This window comes from Bison bison, unplaced genomic scaffold, assembly GCF_000754665.1.
Source record: "Bison bison bison isolate TAMUID 2011002044 unplaced genomic scaffold, Bison_UMD1.0 scf7180017864481, whole genome shotgun sequence".
Lineage (NCBI taxonomy): Eukaryota > Metazoa > Chordata > Mammalia > Artiodactyla > Bovidae > Bison > Bison bison.
In genome coordinates this window covers 70,797-76,089 of record NW_011495041.1, presented here as the reverse complement: position 1 = coordinate 76,089, position 5,293 = coordinate 70,797, and positions in this window count along the sequence as shown.

Below are 5,293 nucleotides of genomic sequence, written 5' to 3'. Positions count from 1 at the left end.
AATTGCAAGAGCATCTTTGAACTAGAAAGTATTGCTGTTGTTGTTCAGTCACTAAGTCGTGTCTGAATCTGTGACCCCATGGACTGCAGCACACCAGGCTCCCCTGTCCTTCACCAGCTCCCAGAGCTTGCTCAAGCTCATGTCTATTGAGTCGGTGACACCATCCAACTGACTCATCCTTTGCCTCCCTCTTCTCCTGCCCTCAATCTTTCCCAGCATCAGGGTCTTTTCCAATGAGTTGGCTCTTTGTATCAGGTGGCCAAAATACTGGAGCTTCAGCTTCAGCATTAGTCCTTCCAATGAATGTTCAGGGTTGACTTCCTTTAGGATTGACTGGTTATCATTAGTTAAATTAGAAATTATCTGTGTTAGAATTGTGACATGCAAAGACATTTTAACAGAGCCTTAAAGAGGTCTGAAAAAATGCACATCGCCTGTCCTTGCCCAGGTGGCTGACACACAGCTCTTGCAGGTAGCTCCATTTTTAAGTGTAGTTGGAAATCTCTTGGTTCCTGGCAGCCTTCCCCTCCCAGGGACCCCACACCCACTTCGCAGGCCCCTCAAAAGCTGTTCTTGTGCTGGCAGGTGAGAAGTATCCCAGGGCTGTTCACCTGCCTTAAAGTCTTCTCCAGGCGTGCATTTTTGAAACTAAATGCATTTGTTCTTCCAAACATACCATATGTGTGTGTTAGTTGCTCAGTCATGTTCAACTCTGTGACCCCATGGACTATAGGCCACCAGGCTCCTCTGTCCATGGAATTCTCCAGGCAAGAATACTGGAGTGGGTTGCAATTCCTTCTCCAGGGGACCTTCCCCACCGAGGGTCAAACACAGGTCTCCTGCATTGCAGGCAGACTCTACCCTGTCACCAGGGATGCAAATAAAAGTCGTGAGAGCAGCTCTCCTTTGAGGCTGATCCTGGGGAGGTTCTTGGGCTAAGGAGATTCTGTTCTTGCTTTTAGTTGCCCAAGAGGCTGGACGATTCAGAAAAAATAGCTTTACTTGTGAACACAGAATCTCCAAGTGTAGGCTGAAAAAGAATATGAGCGCCACAAAGGTGTACTTTCTGGGCACGGTGCAGCAAACGGGGGTGCAGCCCGTTTAGCCCAGGGACCAACCTTCTGAGACCAGAGGTCTCAGCAGGTTACCTGTGAACTACAGGACTATCCCCAGGAATGGAGTATATGCCCAAGCCCCCACAGACAGACACAAATGCACATACACACACACACACGTACATACACACTCACATACGTTCATGCACACGGCATGGTCACAGAACTCTTTCACACCTGTTCAAATGTTAGGAGAAACACACTGACTGAAACCATCCCCCTTGACCAGGTACCACAGTAACCATCTGATTGAGATATTTTATGAGAGGATGTCCTGGTGAGGAACACAGAACTAATAAGCCACCACCCATCGGAAGAATTCAGGCAGGGTCAAAAGGAAATGCCACATGTCTGACCACCTACTAGAATCCTTTTCACTGGTGTCCATGTTGGCTGAGCAATGTGTGCACCTCCAGGAAGGACTCTGAGTCAGAATGATTGGCCAAAGACAACCCAGAAACTAATCCCATCACCATAAAACCCGAGACTGCAAGCCATGTGGCAGCGCAGTTCTGGGTTCCCTTACCCTGCTGCTCTCCACTGGAGGACCCCTTCCCAATAAAATCTCTTGCTTAGTTAGCACATGTGTTCTCCTTGGACAATTCATTTCTGAGTGTTAGACTCAGAAATGCAAATGAGAGCCCACTCTCATGCCCTGGAAGGGATCCCCCTTCCTGCAACACAAACACACAAACATTCACACACATCCCCATAGACACACACAAGCATACTTACTCATGCAATACAGTCACACACACTCATTCACTCATGTACCCACATATGTGCACACACACACACACACACACACACAACCTGTACAGTGAGGTCCAGGTTCCTTCCTTCCCTGACCAGATAATTGACCAGAAACACACTCTTGGCAACATTCCACCCAGGTCTCCTTCCCTACCTCCAGGGGCTCACTATTAGGCTTTGGGAAAAAAAACCAATCTTTCTTTTACAGTTAAGAGAACCAAGGTGTGCATCGTCCTAAGAACATGTAATTCACAAAACCCTGGCTACTTAAGGTGGGTCAGTTACAGGATGTTTGTTCACGTTATAGTTCTGAATTCTTTCTGGAAGCCCACAGAACTGACACAAAAACTGAGTTTAGCTGCAACTAGGGCTTCCCTGGTAACTCAAACAGTAAAGAATCTGCCTGCAATGTGGGAGACTTGAGTTTGATCCCTGGGTTGGAAAGATCCCCTGAAGAAGGGAATGATGACTACCCACTTTAATATTCTGGCCCGGAGAATTCAATGGACAGAGGAGCCAGGCAGGCTACAATCCATGGGGTCACAAAGAGTCAGACATGACTGAGTGACTTTCACAAACACAAAATGCCCAGGATTGAGGTTTGTGACCTGGGGGGAGGCCCAGAGCCTAGACCTGCTGCTGAGCCCTGGGCAGTGTTGTCCCATCTGGCTGTTTCTGGTCATGTGCGTGTGTGCTAAGTTGCTTCAGTTGTGTCCAGCTCTGCAACTCTAAGACTGCAACTCGCCAGGCTCCTCTGTCTGTGGAATTCTCCAGGCAAGAATACTGAAGTGGTTGCCATGCTTTCCTCCAGGGGATCTTCCCAACCCTGGGATCAAACCTGCATCTCTTATGACTCCTGCCTTGGCAGGCAGGTTCTTTACAACTAGTGCCACCTGGAAAGCCCTGTTTCTGGTCATACCATATGCCAAAGTATTTGAAAGGTACATTGGAGTCTCTGAAACACTTGCACATAATTTCCCAACAGTGTGGACTACACTTAAAAGAAGCAAAAGAAGCACACAGGTTATTCTACCAAGGTTATTTGCTTCCTGATTTTTAAATCTTTGACAAGGCAGAGGTGTAGAGGCCTGTTTGTGGGGTTACTTTTCCTGCTGATCTTGGGCTCCCTCAAGATTGGAGACAAGAGGAAGGAGAAATGGATTAGGGAGGTGCCTAGAATTCTAGGAGAGACAGAACAGTAGAACCTGTTTTGCCTCCATCATAATTGTTCAACTTTTGTTTGCAGCTCTGGTCCCAAAAGAGAGTGCTGTTTGAAAGAAAATCTTCGGGTTATTTGGTGGTGGTTCAGGTGTTGAGCTGGCCATTTTGGTGTGTATTTTGGCTTTTTTTTTCTGGCTAAAGCAAGGGAAAAAGAATTTGTTGTATTGGGTGTGATACCAGAATATACAAAAATTAAAAAGAAGTAAGAAAAATGTGTCTTGCTTTTATAAACTGTGCAGTGATAATGACAAAATAGAACAGCACCAGAAAGATGCCTAAGAACATGTGTAATAGGAAGCAAATGGGTGAGTGGGCAAAGTGCACACTTTTACCAGGTTCCTGAGGTGATGCTACCACGAATGATGTAATAGAGTGACCAAGTGCATTTGGGTAGCACTTTACAAAGCCTGGGCCAGTTTGTGGTTCCATAGGTCATGGGTGTGCATTGGAAATTGAGGTGGATATGGTGACCACAGCGAGGTGGCTGCCATCTTGCCTCATGGTCCTTGAGGGGCTTTACTGGATTCTCTTCCAGGTGGCACTAGTGGTAAAGAACCCGGCTGCCAGTGCAGGAGACATAAGAGACTTGAGTTTGATTCCTGGTTTGGGAAGATCCCTTGGAGGAGGGCATGGCAACCCACTCCAGTATTCTTATCTAGGGAATCCCATGGACAGAGGAGCCTGGTGGACTATAGTCCATGGGGTCTCAGAGTCCGACATGACTGAAGAGACTTAGCATGCACACACACACTCTCATGAGTGGGCATGCTGGCCACCATGGTAATGTTGTTCTGTCAACTCTGGGGGCCTTGTACAATCTGGATAGAGCGAAACGTTCCAGTCAGAGAATCAGAAGCTGGACAGTAGCAATGAATGGATGGGATTGGGAAGCAGAGGGGAGTGGCTAAGGTTTGTCTGCCTCAAGTCTCTCATCTGAAAACTAAGTGGCGGGCTTGATTGGTGGGTTTCAACCTTGACAGCATATTAGAATCAACTGAGTAGTCTTGATTATTATAAATGCCCAAAGCATGCCTCAGATCAACTGAATCAGAATCTCTGGGTTTGAGCTTGGACATTGGTGTTTTCAAAACTCTCTTGGGAAGATTCTCTTATGCAACAGAGATTAACAGCCACAGGTCAGATGGTCTCAGAAGTTATTTCCAGCATTAACTGCTCAATGTTTGGGTCCTGGGTTACACAGTCCTGGTGTAGGGGAGGGGTGAGGGGGAGGAGGATGGAGGGGATTGCCCATACTCAATACAGTAGCGTATGCTCTACACTCAGGGCAGTTGGCTGAGCCAGCCACAGGAAAATTGAAACTGAAAGTCTCAATCGTGTCTGACTCTTTGCGACCCCATGGACTATACAATCCATGGAATTCTCCAGGCCAGAATACTGGAGTGGGTAGCCTTTCCCTTCTCCAGGGGATCTTCCCAACCCAGGGATTGAACCCAGGTCTCCTGCATTGCAGGTGGATTCTTTACCAGCTGAGCCACAAGGGAAGCCCAGTGTACTATTCACCCAGTGGTTGAATGGTGACCTCTCCAAACTGGTCCACTCAGGGTCTCGGAACTCAAACTTACTTGGAAATAGATTCTTTGTAGATGTAATTACTTACATTACGATCAGGTCATATTGGATTAGGAAGAGCTCTAAATCCAAAGTGGCTAATGTTATTTTAAGAGGAGAAGAAGATGCAGAAGGGAGGCCATGTGAAGATGAAGGAAGATGCTGTAGAGGGTTTGCAACAAGCCAGGGGAAATCAAAGATGGCTGGAGACACCTAGAAGCCAGAAGAGGCAAGGAGGGGTCTCTCCATAAAACCTTCAGAGGGAGCATGGCTCTGCCCACACCTTGATTTCAGATTTTCAACCTCCAGAGAATACATTTCTGTTGGGGGCCAGAGTGAGGTACTCCGCCCGTGACAAAGGTCATGAGGAAGGAGGCTCGACATACGCAAAGGCGGGATCGAGCCTCAGGAGTCCCCCTGGAAATCCTCGAGCGTCTACCCCCATAACCAGAGCCTGCCTACTTTACTACTTTGTGCTCTCACCTACATCTCTGACTTTACGGGGGGCTGTCCCCCACGACCTCTTTTGGAGAAGGAGTTAACCTAAAGCTCCAGTTAATAATAATTCCTGGGCGTGATAAGACTGTTTTAACCTACAAACTCCTCTGAAGGTTCTCTGGCCTGCCTGACAGGCT